The sequence below is a fragment of the Hordeum vulgare genome, chromosome 1H (assembly GCF_904849725.1).
Source record: "Hordeum vulgare subsp. vulgare chromosome 1H, MorexV3_pseudomolecules_assembly, whole genome shotgun sequence".
Taxonomy (NCBI): Eukaryota; Viridiplantae; Streptophyta; class Magnoliopsida; order Poales; family Poaceae; genus Hordeum; species Hordeum vulgare.
In genome coordinates, this window is record NC_058518.1 from 367,606,747 (window position 1) to 367,624,544 (window position 17,798).

A 17,798-nucleotide genomic window follows, 5' to 3' on the forward strand; every position below is an offset into this window, starting at 1 on the left:
CATGAACGCTTCTAAATATGATGTACTATCAATAAACTTCATTAACACTTCAAATTTCTCTGAACATTTTTCAGAACATGTGACCACTTAAATAAATTAATGAACAGTGTTTGAAAATATTATGAACATCTTTCAAAACACTTTGTAAAATTCTCTTATTTAGAAGATATAAATAAAAATGAAAGGAAAAGGTAAAAGAGAAAATGCAATTGTATATTATTCAAAAGAGTAAAACAGAAGAAAATTACAATGTTTTCAAAAAAGTGTTCCAAAGATGTATTTATAAAAAATGTACTTAATGTATTTGAAAGCTGTCCACCAATTCATTATTTCTGCATAAGCTTGTGTTGATCCCACTATAATATACTTATTCTTGTATATTATAAATAATAATAATTTTTGTGTAAATTGTATGCTCTTCTATTAATTATTTGCTTAATTTGACTTTCATTTTCTCTCTCCTTGAGGAGTAACACCAATGCCACTAATTCATTCTTACAAAAAAAACTTTTGCGGTATATTTTGACTTTTCTTTTAATTATTTTGACTTTTTGTGTGCTATTCTTTTAATTATTTTGACTTTTTCCATTTTTGTTTCATTTTCTTTCTTCTTTATTAAGGATAGTACAAATTCCACTTATTCAACTTTTTTTATTCTTTTTGTGAAATTCCACTATTAGTATTAAGTGCAATGTGCAAATTGTGTGCAAATTTTGCCATAATTTATTTAATTTCTTTTCATTATTTCGATTCTGTTTTAGTATTTATTTCATTTTAATGGTAATTCCAATGACATTGCTTCTTTCCTACTTGTGAAATTACATTTTTGCGATATTTCACTATTATATGCTTATGTTGAATATTATTAAAAAGTGCAATTTATGTGTAACTTGTTTGCAAATTTTGACTTTATTTGTATAAGCATTTTTTAGTTTCTTGTTTAATCAAAGCGTAAAAGCCATACCAACAATTTTTTTCCTTAGAAAACTTCATTATTTTGATTCTATTTGAGTTTTTATATATTTTTCTTTATTATTTGGGTAATACTAATACCACTAATTCATTCTTCCTTTGAAATTTTCATTATTCTAGTTTTATTTTAAATTTGTGTCATTTTATTTCTCATTTAAGGTTGATAGCTATAACACTTATTCATTCCTTCTTACGAAAATTATTTTCTGCAAAATTTCAGTATTATTTGCTTATTGTTGCTTATTTTAGGAAAACACAATTTCATAAAAAATTGTGTGCAATGTTTTTTGTCATTTGATTTTTTCCTTTCTTTTCGTGTAAAAATTATACTAATGCCTTTGATTCATTCTTCCTATAAAACTTTATTATTTTATTCTATTATTTTTTTTCTTTTTTTCTTTTTATTGGTAGTATCAATGCAACTAATTCATTTCTTCTTACAAAACTTTATGTTGTGAAATTCAACCGTTATATGCTTTTCCTTGAATATTATAGATAAATACAATTTATGTAAAAATTAGGTGTAATTTTTTGCATATTTCTGTGAATATGTTTTTAGATTCTTTTTTCTTAAGTACTAATTCATTTCTTCTTACAAAAATTATTTTTTGTAAAAATACACTATTATATCCTTAATCTTGCAGATTATAAAAACGGTATTTTTTGTGTACTAATTTTTTCATGAATTTCATTTTTCTTCTTAATTGGTAGTACCAATTCCACTAATTCATTCTTTTAAAAAAATGTTTTTTATTTTACCCTCGATCGAATAGTAATGTGCATGATTACCACTTGAAATCGGAGAACTGTAACGTTACATATGTATGATGCCACCATGAGAATAAGACTGGATACATACAATTTTTCATAAAATAACTTTGACTCGACGCTAACGGCATAGAAGGGCATTTCTCTAAACAAACCTAACGAGAGAGTGGCAAATTGGAGCATGGTTCGAAATTAGGACAAATCTGAGTAGTGACTTCAAGTTAGGGACACAAATATAAAAGTCTCATAATTTTAATAGTAGGTTCACATTCATCACTTAACTTTCTAGGTGTTGATACTTCTAGATCAAGCTTTTCTCTATGAGCTTTTATCATAGCTTCCAAAATAAGTTAAGGGCTTGTTTGGATCTCCTCTAGCTTCTCAGAACTTCCCATATCCAGCTTCTCCTCCTTGCTTCTAACTCTAGCAGCGATCGCAGAAACGGTCCATCGAGAGCTTCTGGTAGCTTTGCATCCCAACTGGAGGCAACCCAACTCAGCGAACAAGGCAGAGAGGAGAGAAAAACGGTTCGATTGAGTGATTCTTTTCTGTACGTGGAGGAGCTCAACTCAAACGTTTTCTTAGGCGGTGGCATATTGGTTGTAATATATGTGAACTCCAGATTCTTGTTTTAGTGGAGCTGGACCAAAGCTGCTCCAGATTTTTGCACTACCAACCACCAGAGCTTCCCGTAGCCAGCTTCTTGGTGCTTTTTTGTTCGGCTCGACTCCACTCCAGGAATTTGTGAAGCGTGGAGCGGGAGGAGATCCGAACACGCCCCTAGTAAAAGCTTTATTTTGTTAATAAGCATTAGGTGAATTTATCATGGATTGCAACAAGGGAATACATTCAATCAAAGAACTATCAGTATTAAAGTCCTTGCTATCCAAAGTAGTGGGCATATCACTATTAAAAGTTTAAACCTCTTCAAACCCACTTTTATTAATTTTATCGTTAAGATCGTCACCCGGTGAAAATTAGGGACTCATTCTATCTAAAGTTTACTTATCTTCTATCCCTTCTTCATCAAGCTTTATATTAGTAAACAACGATAATAGGTGAAACATCAATCATTTTAATATCTTCATTATGATATGGTAAAAATTAGATGGAATTGCCTTTTCTAGGAATTCTTGCTTAGCTCTAAACCTAGCGTTTATATCCTTGCTTTTATTAATGGATACTTGAATAGATTTAATGCACTCACTTATATCATGCTTATGTGAATTTTTTTACTTCTAAGAGTTTTCACATCATGCGCAATTCCATCCATGTTTCTAGCCAAATCATTAAATTTATGTACTTTTTATTTTAGCATAGTATTGGAAGTATTTTGAGAACTAATAAATTCTTTAATTTGGTTCTAAAGATCAAAGGGCATCCTATTAATATGGCTCTATGAATTACCATAGGAATTGCCATAATTATTAGAGGGGTTACGTGGATATGGCCTAGGATTGAAATTCCCTCTATAAGCATTGTTGTTGAAATTATTCTAGAGACAAAGTTCACATCTATAGCATCATTATTTGTCTTAATAAAAATAGATAGTGGCACATCATTAGGATTTCTTATAGAAGTGGAGGGAGATGAAAAAGAGATGCAAATAAAAAGGAAAATAAGAGAAGCAAATAAAAGGTAGAACAAGTGGATGATAGTTTTTATGTAAGTACGTGATAAAAATAAAAGTAAACACAACGTAATGAAATTGCAGCAAGGTGTTTAGGTTCTTAGCAATATGATTAAGTAGACCTCGGGGGCATAGTTTTCGCTAGAGTTTTCTCTCTCTCAACACATAGCATATGGTGCGTTGACAAATTATTGTTGGACAATTGTCAGAAAAGCACATAGTTATGATGTTCTTCACGACAATGATCATGTATATATGCATCACGTCCATAAACAAAGTAGACTGTCTCCTGGCTGCATCTACTACTATTATTCCACCAATCGAGCGCTATCTAGCATGCATCTATGGTACTAAGTTCATAAAAAAAACAGTAACGCTTTACGCTAGATGACATGATGGAGACAAAGTAAACCCAATCAATATGAATAAACCCCATCATTCTACCCTTAATGGAAACAACAAAAATACTTTTCTTGTCTCCTTTTGTCACATGGATGTAGAGCACTACAAGATTAAACCCATTACAACGCACCACTCCCACTGAAGATAAATCAATCTAGTTGGCCAAAACAAATAGATAGATCGGAGAGAAATATGAAGCTATAAAAATCATGCAAAATAAAGTTCTGATTTGATTTACTTTCAATGAATAATCTGATCGTAAATCCACAATTCATTGGATCACAACAAACAAACTACAAAAGAAAATTACATCGGATAGAACTCCAAGGAGATCGAGTAGAACATTGTATTGAAGATTAAAAAGAGAGACTAAGTAATCTAGCTACTAACTATGGACACATATAGGTCTATGGTGAACTAGTCACACATCATCATGGAGGCAACAAAGTTGATGAAGAAGGCCTCCGTGATCGATTCCCCCTCCGACAGATTACCAAAAAGGCGTGCATATGGGATCGCTACAGAGCAGAGGCTTGCGAGGGTGAAAACGGTATTTTTGGTGGATCTATGTTGGTTTTAGGGTATTTGAAAATATATAGAAGTGGTATATGGTAAGGAGGGTGGCCAAGGGACTCACGAGCCTGCACGACACACCCTAATCCACCTGGACATGCCATGCGGGCTCGTCGCTCCCTCATGGCTCTTATGGACACCTCCCAAATCGTCTTGGATATTTTCATGTACAAAAATAACCCCCGTAAAGTTTCATCGTGTTCGGACTTCGTTTGGTAATATTTCTTTGAAAACGTCAAAAACACGCAAAAAAACAAGCTAGCACTCGACATAGAGTTAATAGGTTTGTTTTAGAAAATGATATAAAATAACATATAATTGCATACAAAGCATCCAAGATTTATGATATAATATTGGAGTAGCATGAAACAACCAAAACTTATAGATATGTTGGAGACATATCAGTGGTTCAAAGAGGAAAGGAACGGCGAATAGGAGTACAAACTGGCTATCGAACCGCTATGTTGGTCGAAAAGGGGGGGAAGGTGCAGCGTGGTCCACACATTTGTAATGAATTCATATCTTTGTTCAAAATGTAAATAAAACGGGGGGTGCGGGACAATACAGTAGAGTTTGTGTAGGACTAGATTTGTTGCCCTTGCCTATGAAAGAGCAGGTGGAAAGAGAACAAAAATGGGACCAGTACTGATATGTTGCTTCGTTCCTTGTTGCAATAGTCCCCGCTTCACCCCTTTATACGTGTGGAGGCACATGGTGTTCTTGTGTCCCCTGTGGCATACCGAAAAATGGAGTAAACGAACTTCTATTCAATCAACTAAGTTTGAAATGGGGTCGTGTTCATCGGCGGGGATGTGGCGTACCGCAAACTGAAGGAGATTGACTTCAATTCAATTGCCTATGTTTGAAAGGGGACCGTGTTCATTGGGAGGTCTATAACGTACCACAAAACAGAGGAAACAAAATTTTGTTCAATTGACTACAATCTAAATGGGTGTCCATGGGTGTGACGTACAAGAAAACGGACACCAGGGCTGCTGTTCATCCATCGTCGACTTCCTCCAGCCTCCACGATCTACTGTTGTTACACCGTCTACTTCCTCCAACCTCCACGGAGTCCTGTTCATCCACCCCACCACTGGATGAGGTATGGCGTACCACAACATGGCCGGCCTCCTCGGGGTCCTGTTCATCCAGCACCAAACCCAACCGGCTGTGGTGGGGTGTACGAGCAAGCGAAAATAAAGGGAACTATTCATACACAGGCAACCAATCTCTCTTTCAACTCACCACGTCTCGCACAAGGGTCTCGTTCCATCAATGCAAGTCTAGACTTGTTCTACTACATGTATCGCACACGCGTCAACAACAGATAATGTTCATTGAGAGGCAACCAACCGACTAGCTCAACTCATGGCTCGCACGGGGTTTGCATCGATCAATTGGTTGGGTTTGGTGATAAGCTGCAGCTAAGAGATTGATCGCCCAGGTTAAGTTAGCAGAAAAGGAATTGCTCAGGTTCAGTTACGAGCGAAGGGCATCGATTGGATCTTCTACGTGTGCGAGGGATCGATCGCTTGTGTTCAATATGTAGTGTGAGGGATCGATCAATCTCTTGGGTTCAGTAAGTGAACACCTCACTCGAGTTCAGTTAGCAAGCTAGCGAACGTATACGAGAGAAACACGCAAACCACACTGCAACAGTTGGCCCCGACCACCCACCAATTGCCCACATATCTTAGAAATCCCCGAAAATTTCTTCGCCCTCACTTCTTCCACTTTTTTTTACGTCATGGACATCCCAAAGAATGTCATGTAGGTGCATCTCCGGCCTGCCCAGGACGAAAAGCCCATTTTGTGTCATAATGTTTTTTTATGGATGTAGTAACCCACCACATATATGATGATATGTGTTTTTTCACAATTACCGTCATGGTAGTGTCATATCCATGACAGAAGAAGTGTTCATTCATGCCACAATATCACGGAAGTTTCTTTTTTGGTAGTGATCCTTAGCTTGAGCATCCATCTGAACTATCCTTTTCTCCCATCGTGTAAGGTAGGTAGGGGCGTCTATCATGTAGCCATGTTGAACAACATGCCACATGTCATCATCAATAGCTCGGAGACAGATCTTCATCTTGTCATTCCAGAAGGGATAGTCCATCCCACAAAGATGGGAATCTTCAACTTGGATTTGTAGTTCATTGAAAACATACTTAAACTCCAAGATGGTTAGACCTTAAATGCAGAGACAATGAGAACTCCGTTCTGATAACAATTCTAGGAATGAACTACGTCTACCAGAGGCGGTTACTGTGAGATTTGATATTTCTTTCAGAAACTTCAAATCTTTCAAAACCAAGCATGAAAAAGATAAAAAAGAGTGAACTGATCATGGAAAACTACTATTGAAGGGAAACCAGAATGTGTATCTAATTACAATCACATGGTCGAAGCATAATTCTTGATAAAGAACTGAAAGTAAATGAGGTGCAAATTTAACCCGCGATGCTCGATCCCGACAGAATATTTGTTTGACCAGTTCAGTCTTCTAAAAAAGACCTATATCTCATTGGGGGCACTTTCGATTGAACACATAATATAAACAACTAATTTGTCAAGCAAGGTTGATGGTAGATGCTTGAGGAAATCTCCAAACCTCCACATAATTCTTCTTCATGAAGCACAATTACCCTTGGTCACTCAAGAACTTGTGTAAGTTCATCTACTGCCCCTTAGTGATTTTGGTGTATTAAAGACATATAGGTTAAGAGACTGATGTATTTGTGAGAGTACACACGCTCTATGAGTCGCTGAGGAGTTTGAATTATTCAAAGAATATCGACCCCTAGAAATGCATGTCTTCGGCTGAACACTTTAGTATTTCCTTGAATACTTTGAAAGTGAGGACATTGGTGTGTCCGTGAAGAATTTTATGAGAGGTCTTTGAAGGATGAAGACGTTCATTTTCATAGTTTCATTTTCTGTATTCTGTGTGATAGGACCACTATACTATTAAAGGGGGTCGAGGTAAAACTAAGGAAAGGTTTCCAAGTGATGCTCGTCTCGAAACCTACACATACAAATCCTTAGAGTGAAGCCTTTGGAAAGCTTCAACAGCTTAGTCAAATTCTTCAGTGACAGAGACGAAGATCTTCTAGTCTCTGAGGAATTTTCTCTAACTAAGGAGTTAGGTTTTCACCAGTCTGAATTACCTAGGAGGGAGGAACATGAGTGACATGAGGACTTTCACAGTTGAAACATTCCGATCATTGCGGCGCCACGAGCCACCTATCCCTAACTTTATGTCCATTCATATCGGGATTGCTCCCCGACTATAAATAGCCGCCCCCATAACCAATAGTTGGTTGGCTGCTCCGGGAGAGAAACTCACACTTGTCATTTGAGAGCAAATCATTCCTTGCCTAGAGAGAAAATCATCAGTGCGGAAAAACCCCAAACACCCAAACCAAAACCAAAAAACCCCAAAGTGATTGGGCATCACTGAAGAGATTGTTCCTGTGTGGAACCGATGCTTGTTACCTTTGAGGAGTCTGCATGCTCCAAACGGTTAGGCATCATGGTCTAGAGCATCCAATAGTGAATTGTGGATCGTCGGGTGACCAAGTTTGTGAGGGTCTCGAAGTCTAGCCTGAAGACTTACCACGAGTCTTGGGCGAGGACTGTGTGTCCTTAGCTCAAGGAGAATATGGTAAGGACTTTTTGTCATTTGGTTTAAATATCAACCTGCTCCAAACGGGACGTACAACTGTCACAACAGTTAGCACTGGGTCATCAAACCATTGTCTTCATCGAGCACCTGGTTCTAATTCCTCAACTCTTTCATTTCCTCAGTTGTATGTTGATGACTTTGGTCATTACTGTTTCAAGAATTTGATTGAAGACCTTTTCAGTTTCCTCACCCAAATTACTCACTTAACGTGTTCTTCATCTGCATGTCCTAAACAGACTATCTATGCAAACCGAATGTTGCATTTCACTCTGACGACTATGCTATCGCTGTTTTGCACACTTGCATGAGTACTTATTCCACTTCACTCAGTTCGTGACCGAGGACTTTCCTCACAAGGAATTTCCTTAGTGACGAATTTATAAAAATCGTCTATTTACCCCCTCTAGTCGATATAACGCATTTTTAATTGGTATCAGAACAAGTTACTCCCTTGTTCTGTGTGCTTTTGGTTTAACCACCTAGAGTTTTAATTTTGTCGACCGCAGGTATGATCAAGGTCATTGTGGTTTGTCCTACCTTTGAAGGAAAGGACTTCCCCTACTGGAATAACAAGATGTGCATGCACCTTGAAGCAATTGACAACAATCTCTAGTATATCATGGACAGAGGTGTTCCCATTGTGTCTGAAACTGTCAATACTGCTGAAGTGAAGAGATTCAAGCAACTCGACTCTCAAGCGAAGAATATCATGTGTGGCCATGTGAGCAAAGATAAGTATGGCAGAGTGAGTGCTTTGGGCTCTGTGAAGAAAATCTTGGGAAGGTTGTCCAAGGTCAATGAAGGAGTGTCCACTTAACGTGACTCTTGAGTTGATGTTCTTTGCAATCTCTTCAACCGCTTCAAGGGACTTGATAATGAAAGCTGCCAAGAAATCTTCGATCGCCTCACTAACATGTCCAATGAGTTACATGCTCTTGGAGCTAGAGACATCACTGACTATGAGGTGGTGAAAAAACTGCTGAGATATCTTGATTCTTCATTCGATACACTAGTTGTGATGATTCAAGAACGAAGAGACTAATAGGCACTTGATCATGCTAATATTCTTGAGAGACTCAATAGTCATGAATTCCATCAAGCTGAGAAAAGTGAACTTTACGGATCAAGATATGGAAGACCTCGCGCGCTGAAGGCAAAGGCCGTTTCCCCATCTAAAGAAAAATGCACTAATTGCAGTCTAGGTGATCCTAAAGAACTTGGTCAGGAACTCGCTATGCTCGTGAGGAAATTCCACAAGTTCTCAAGACGAGGCTGATTCGTCTGAAACGTATCTATAATTTTTGATGGTTTCATGTTGTTATCCTGTCATCTTTGGATGTTTTATGTACCTTCTATATCTTTTTTGGGACTAACTTATTAATTCAGTGCCAAGTGCCAGTTCCTGTTTTTTCCGTGTTTTTGACTCTTTTCAGGTCTGATTTTGGAACGGAGTACAAACGGAATAAAAACCCCAAAATGATTTTTTTCCCAAACGGGAGAAGATGAGGTGGCCTCTGGGCCAAGCCAGGTGGGCTCCAGGGAGCCCACAAGCTCCCACTCCGCCACCAGAGGGGAGGCGGCGGTGTGAGGGCTTGTGGCCTCCCTGGCCGCCCCGTGACCTAGATTATTGGCCTATATATTCCCAAAAATTCAGAAACAAATCAGGGGAGCCTTGAAAATACTTTTCCGCCGCCGGAAGCTTCCGTTTCCGTGATATCTCATTTGGAGACCCTTCCCGGCGTCCTGGCATAGGGGACTTTGGAGTTGGAGGGCTTCATCATCATCATCATCGCCCCTCCAATGACTCGTGAGTAGTTCACTTCAGACCTACGGGTCCGCAGTTAGTAGCTAGATGGATTCTTCTCTCTTGGATATTCAATACAAAGTTTTCCATGATCTTCATGGAGATCTATCCGATGTAATCTTCTTTGGCGGTGTGTTTGTCGAGATCCGATGAATTGTGGATTTGTGATCAGATTATCTATGATATATATTTGAGTCTTTGCTGATTTCTTATATGCATGATTTGATATCCTTGTAAGTCTCTCCGAGTCTTGGGTTTTGTTTGGCCAACTATATCTATGATTCTTGCAATGGGAGAAGTGCTTGGTTTTGGGTTCTACCATGTGGTGACCTTTCCCAGTGACAGTAGGTGCAGCAAGGCACACATTAAGTAGTTGCCATCAAGGGTAACAAGATGGGCTCTATCGTTGATATGAGATTGTCCGTCTACATCATGTCATCTTGCTTAAGGCGTTACTCTGTTCTTATGGACTTAATACACTAGATGCATGCTGGATAGCGGTCGACGTGTGGAGTAATAGTAGTAGATGCAGAAAGTATCGGTCTACTTGTTTTGGACGTGATGCCTATAGAAATAATCATTGCATAGATATCGTCACGACTTTGCGCGGTTCTATCAATTGCTCGGCAATAATTTGTTCACCCACCGTGTACTTGCTTTCATGAGAGAAGCCACTAGTAAACACTACGGCCCCGGGTCTATTCACATCCATCGTTTACACCTCCGCTTTTACTTTGCTTTGTTACTTTGTTGCTTTCAGTTCTCACTTGGCAAACAATCTATAAGGGATTGACAACCCCTTCATAGCGTTGGGTGCAAGCTTTTGTGTTTGTGCAGGATCTTGTGATACTCCTCCACTCGATTGATACCTTGGTTCTCAAACTGAGGGAAATACTTACTACCGCTATGCTACATCACCCTTTCCGCTTCGAGGGAACACCAACGCAAGGCTCCAAGGCCACGGGGGAAATCCTTTGCATACTTGCCTAGGAAGTCCCTTAAGGCGTAGCCGCAGCAGAAGTATTTCTGGCGCGGGAGTATCAAGCAACACTCCTATTTCTGGTGCCATTGGAAGATCTTTTGTTGCAGTAGCAGAGGCCAGTTCGAAAAGTCTTCAAGAAGAGATATAGGGAAATCAGAATCTTCATCTGAGGACTACAAGAAGAGAACCTGCCATAAATGTAAGAAATCTAGACACTATATTGCTGATTGTCCTCACTGGGTGAAGGAATCAAAGAAGAACAAATATAAGGATGAAAATTCTGATGACCGAAGAAAAAGAATAAATCTTCAAAGTCCTCATCATCAAAGTTTTCAACGCACAAGAAGAATAGCTTCAGAAAGGCTCGATCACTTATTGGCAAGGAAATGGATTTTGAGTAAGAATTGGAAGAATGTGATGAAGAGGAATCAGAGTCCAATATCATAAGATTAGCTCTTGCTACCACATTCGTCAGCAAGTCCATCTTCGACCTTGAAGAAAATGACAACGTCAACAACACTGATGACTGTGATGACTACTTTGCTCCCACCTATTGCTTCATGGCAAAAGGTTCTAAGGTACCCATCCACTCTTCCTCTTCTTACTCTAGTGACCGTGAACCTAATGACTATCAAAAACCCACGTACTACAAGCTTGATAAAATTTCTACTAAGCAACAAACTGCTATTGAAAAGCTTCAGAAACTGCTAGACAAATGTGATGACCTGTTGAATGAGGAAATGGATCAGACTCAAATATTGACTGATGATGTCAAAAGTATTTAGTCTATATTTGATAGTCTTCAAGATCATCATGTTACCCTCTTGGCCGATCATGAGAAGCTTTCTTGTGAATTTCTTCAAAGAAAGCAAGATCTTGAGAAGGTAAGGGCGTCTCACGATGATCTTAGAATTGAAAATGATTCTTTGCTTTCTCAACAAATCAGTACCGCTCAGGAAGAATTCATTCCACCATGCTTGAAATGCATCGAACGCGAATCTGCTAATTCTTCACCTGAAACTTCAAATGCTTCTGTTGCTACAAATTCTTCAACTCTATGTGTGGTTACAAATTCCTCACTTCAGGAAACCACAAATGTCACTGACGAAAATGGAGGGTTGAAGGAATTTTATGTGAGAAATGTTTACAAAAGCCTCAAAGGGCATCAAACCCTTTTGTGGGGATCCGGGAAACTTCCGTGTCATCCACGACTCGCGGTATATAACATACCCGAGGTAAGTACCCGATCAATGCCTTTCCCCTTGCGATACTAGACAAAGAGGTCCACTCGATTGGTACCCAGCCCACATGTTGTATGTCTTACGAGCACCGACTCTGGAAAGTATCAACCATGCGGGGACCAACGGTGTGCCTGGAACTCATAAAAATGGCATAGTCGTCCTACCTGGCACGACCCCATCACGAGAGTGACCACACATCACTCCTGACACTAGTAATGTGGCTCTTTGCTAGCACCGACCAGAGTAATCAACATAGCCTCATCCCATAAGGGGTAACGTGGTCGTACTGGTAAGGTTGGGACAGTCGACACATCATAAATCTAATCCCATTTCTGAAACCATACTTACTCAAAATACCCGGTGCACCACTTCACCAAAAGTGGCCACCTAACTCATCATCACCCTCGGGCTTTAGTGGCACCGAACAGGGTTTTATGACAACAACATGCTCATGCTTGTTTACTCTACCATTACTTGTCAACATGATACTAGCATGATCCTCAAAAGGGGTAGGATCAAGCACAATGCATGTGCTCCGGAGGAGCCATCGGTAACATCACATCGAATGATTTACCGACACTTATGATCATATGCAACGGAAATACTTGCTATTTTAATATGCAATATAACATGTGCTCAATCATGGTCAAAGGGCTGCTTGCCTTGGTTAGCGAGGTATCCGGGGTCTTCGAGGTCTTCCGCTCCGATTCCCTCGTCACACGGATTTTCTATCATCGATAGAACAATAAATAAGAAATAGCTCACACAGAAACATCTCACAAAGTCATTTTAAAAATGTTCTTTATTACTGATAAATCAAAGTTGTCATTTTGAAAAATATTTGCCTTAATTTCTCTTGAAGGAACATTTTTAAAATTAACCAAACAGAAGCAAAATTATTCCAATTTAGTCCTTTTTATTATTGCAAAACATAATAGTTGTTGAAAAATTCACCCAATCATATTATTAAATATTACATATTTTTAGAAGAATAACAGTGCAAAAATTATATTTTTACACTTATTAAATGTTTTTATAAAAATCTTAGAAATCAGGTTTTAAAAATAAAAGAAAAACGGTCTAAGTTCCTGGCCTGGCTTGGCCTGGAACTGGGCTGGCCCATGGCCAGCCGACGGCCTGCCCAGGTGCCCGCGCCGTCAGGTTTGAACCTGACGTGCGGGTCCCTGCAGTTAGTGGATGTGGACAATGCGGGGGGGGGGGGGAGGATGGGCCACCGACAGGTGGGGCACACCTATCGGGGTCGTCTCCTACCTCTGGCCAAAGAGGAGGAGGAGCACGCCAGCGAGGCTGCCGATGCTCTCAAGCCCCAACAAGGACTGGAATGGGTTTGCCATGACGTCGCCTGCCTGCTAGTAGTTGGAGCAACGTGAGAGAGACACGGGTTCGCCTGCGACGAGGAGGCTGTGGCAGAGGAGTTTCGGGAGTTGGTCGAGTAGGTGGCTAGAGGCACGGAAATGCTCTGGCAAGTTGGGGAAAGCTTCCTGGGGTTAAGGGGATCAGTTTGGTGGGTCGAGGGGCGCAGGAGCCGTCGTGTAGCCGGAGATCGACCGGAGCTCCGAGGCGGAGGGGCCTAGGTCGATCTCGAGCACTGGGCCCTGCTAGCTTGCTGGGGTGGCTAGGGAGATGCTAGTGGTCGTGGTGAAGCTATCTAAGGGGTGCTAGAGCGAGGGGGGGGCTATTTATAGGCCCGCGAAGGTGAGCCGATTCGGGAGCGCCGGTGACTCAACGTGGCACGCATGGGGGGTGCAGGGAGGAGCTGGGGTCGAAACCACGGTATTAGGACATGGTTTTGGACCGCTAGAACCATCTGCTGCAGAGGGAGAGAGGGAGGAGTCGAGCATCCGTGGCTGCGCAACCTTGGCCGGTTCTGTTGCGCGCGGGCACGCGTCGCACGAGCTCTAGCGTGGGGAAGGAGGGGCCCTGAGGGTTGCTCGATGCAGAGGGGTTGTCGGGGAAGAGGTTGGACACCTCGGGGGAGGCTGGAACTCGCCGAGAGCGTCGCCCCCACCTTGGTGGCTTCCTAGCATGCTTAGAGCACAGTTTTGGCATGCCACGGCATGCTGGTGCACTCTGAGGCACTTTGGACGTGTCTAGCATGTCCTGGCTCTGGTTGGGAGTTTGGCTAGCCGTTTGGGTCTCGTGGGAGCTTCGGCTGGTCAAGGGAGACAAGAAATACTGGTGCTGTCACCCTTGAACTGAAGCCTAAATTGATGTTTTTGGCCTTTCCACTTTGAATGAGTGAGGGGCCCGTTGACTGGGGTTAGATATGTATACTGGCCACGTAATCTATGAGTTTGGAGCAAAGGGGTTGGGTTTAGCTGTTGCTAACGTGGCTTTTCCCTATCTATCAGAAGGTACTCGACGGTGGTTTGAGGGGGTTGCACCCCACCACTCGTGATGCAACTTAAAAGCTTTTGGTTTGGTGCTAAAACATGGGGTTTCACCAAGTTTGAGCTCCATAGGGCAAGTTTAGCTTTGTAAACTTGAAAACACTTCAATTTGACAAGATCTGCCCCCTCCAAAGAGAGTGTGCGCAAACTAAGTCCCACAAATCCCATTTTTGGTGTGGAACCCTCATTTGAGGTATTAGGCACTCCTGCAAAGTTTCAGCATCATTGGATAAACTTTGCTATGTAGAGTTGCTCTAACTTCAATCTGGACAAAAGGGGTTTTAGGGTTATTTAGGGTACTTAATCACCTTTGATTAAGGTGAAACTTTATGTGGACATCAAATATGGCTTAGGGATACTACTCGAATTTTATAGGATTTTATTGAGAATATTTCCTTTGGAAATATTTCAAAAGGTCAAAACAGACATAAATGGTTTTCAGGGTTTTACTCAAATAATTATAATAAAAATAGGGGTTTAAAATCTTATGTATGGAAAATATATGTCCTACTCATCATCTCCAAATTTAATCAGATTTTTCTAAGGCAGAAAAGTATTTTTCCAAGTAGGAATACCAATTCTGGCCTCACAAATGGACATGTAATTTAATTGGGAAAATAATTATAAAAATAAATATTTTTGTGGTTTTGGAATATAAAGACAAGTTAAAATCAGACCACCAACCTTGAGTAGAAACACTTCTTGCCATTAAGGGCATGTAGTGCAACTCAAAGTAGGGTTTTACCTTGATCGGAAACAAGTAAAGGTTTTTGGAAATAATCAATATTGTGAAATAGGGTTTTTATCATCACCTGATCAAACACACAAGCATACGATGACAATCATGGCACTCACAACATTAGTTTTGAAAAAGTTTGAACAAGCTCATATTTTCACAATACAGAGAAGTGGTAGTAAAAACAGGGTGTGACACACCTATCCCCCTTACAAGAATCTCGTCCCCGAGATTCCTAAGCTAGGTGTTAAAAAGGTCCGTAAACTTAGATCGAAGATAGTCTTCACGCTCCCATGTTGCTTCTGCTTCGGTGTGGTTGCTCCATTGAACCTTGAAATACTTGATGGTGCAGCTTCTGGTGCAATGCTCAGCTTCGAGAATCCGGATCGGCTTCTCGCGGTAGGTGAGATCAGGCTGAAGTCAATGGCTTGATGGTCAATGTCCTTGTAAAGATCGGGACTATTTGGCGCTTGAATACACTACCGGAGTTGTGACACATGGAAGACGTTGTGCGCACCCGAAAGTTCCAGAGGTAGCTCCAACTGATAAGCAACTTCTCCACGCCTTGCCGTGATCTTAAAAGGTCCAATGAACCTTGAGCGAGTTTCCCTTTAACGTGGAAATGCTTGGTTCCCTTGAGAGGTGTGACACGAAGGTACACCAGGTCTCCGGGAATAAACTCCACATCCCTGCGGTGAGAATCCGCATAACTCTTTTGCCGTGATTTGGCTGCCTTTAGATTCTCTCGGACCAGTTGCACCTTCTCTTCTGCTTTGTGCAAAACTTCCAGCCCAAAAATCAGTCCTTCTCCTGTTTCGGACCAGTTGAGCGGAGTGCGGCACTTTTGTCCATAGAACACTTCAAACGGGGCCATCTGGAGACTGGACTGGTAGCTGTTGTTGTATGAAAACTCATCGAACGGCAGACAGTTTTCCCATTTGTCTCCATGCGCCAAGACACATGCACGGAGCATATCTTCGAGTATCTGATTTACTCTTTCCGTTTGTCCGTCCGTTTGCGGGTGGAAGGCAGTGCTGAAAGAGAGCTTGGTTCCGAGGGCTTCTTGGAACTTTTTCCAAAATCTTGAGGTGAAATGCGTGCCTCGGTCAGATACAATCTCCTTGGGAACTCCATGGAGGCTTACAATACGCTCAATATAGAGACTAGCCAACTTGTTTCCATCATAAGTGGTGTTGACAGGAATGAAATGGGCCACTTTGGTCAAATGGTTGACAATAACCCATATAGAGTCATGGCCTCTGCTAGACCTTGGTAAGCCGGTAACAAAGTCCATGCCTATCTTGTCCCAATTCCATTCTAGCACTTTGAGAGGTTCTAGCAGTCCTGCAGGTCGCTGATGCTCAGCCTTGACTTGTTGGCACACGTCGCACTTGGCAACATAAGTTGCTATTTCCCTCTTCATGCCATGCCACCAGAATCTTTCTCGGAGGTCTTGATACATCTTGGTAAAACCGGGGTGAATTGAGTAGGGTGTATCATGTGCTTCCTGTAGGATCATGTCCTTGATTTCAGTCTCGTTGGGTACACATAATCGTTGCCCAAACCACACAACTCCTTGTTCATCCACCGAGAATCCTAGGGCCTTGCCTTCTTGAATCTTCTTCCTGAAGCCTTCAATGCTCTTATGACCCTTCTGGGCCTCCTTGATGTCGTCCACCAGCGTTGGTTTGACTTCGAGGTTATCTAGGAATCCTGATTCCACTAGCTTCAACCCGAAGTTTTCCAATTCTTCATACAAGGCGGGTTGCCTTTCCTTGAGCATGACGTTCAAGGTGCTGGTCTTCCGGCATAAGGCATCAGCCACTACATTGGCCTTACCGGGGTGATATTGAATGCTGAGGTCGTAGTCTTTGATTAACTCCAACTATCTTCGTTGCCTCGTATTCAATTCCCTTTGGGTGAAGATATACTTCAGACTCTTGTGGTCAGTGTATATTTCACATCGCTTTCCAAGAAGGTAATGTCGCCATGTCTTCAGGGCGTGCACTACTACTGCCAACTCGAGATCATGGGTGGCATAGTTCTCTTCATGCGGGCGCAGTTGCCGTGACAGATACGCCACGACTCTGCCATCCTGCATTAGAGCCCCACCGAGCCCGGTCCTGGAGGCATCAGAATATATCACAAAATCCTTGCTGATATCTGGATTGGCCAATACTGGTGCGGTGGTTAATCTCTTCTTCAATTCTGGGAAGCTCGCTTCACACTCCGGCGTCCAGTCGAACTTCTTGCCCTTCTTCAAGAGCTGAGTCATGGGTCGAGCGATGGGGGAGAATCCTTCTACGAACTTGCGGTAATATCCCGCGAGTCCAAGGAAGCTTCTGACTTCCTTCACATCAATTGGCGATTCCCAGTTGGTTACTGTAATAACCTTGGAGGGATCAACTACCAATCCGCTTGCTGTCATGGTATGACCCAAGAATCCAACTTCATTCAGCCAAAATTGGCATTTGCTGAACTTGGCATAAAGTTGGTGCTCTCGAAGCTTCTCCAATACTAACCTCAAGTGTTTCTCATGATCTTCTTCGGACTTGGAAAAGATTAATATGTCATCAATGAATACG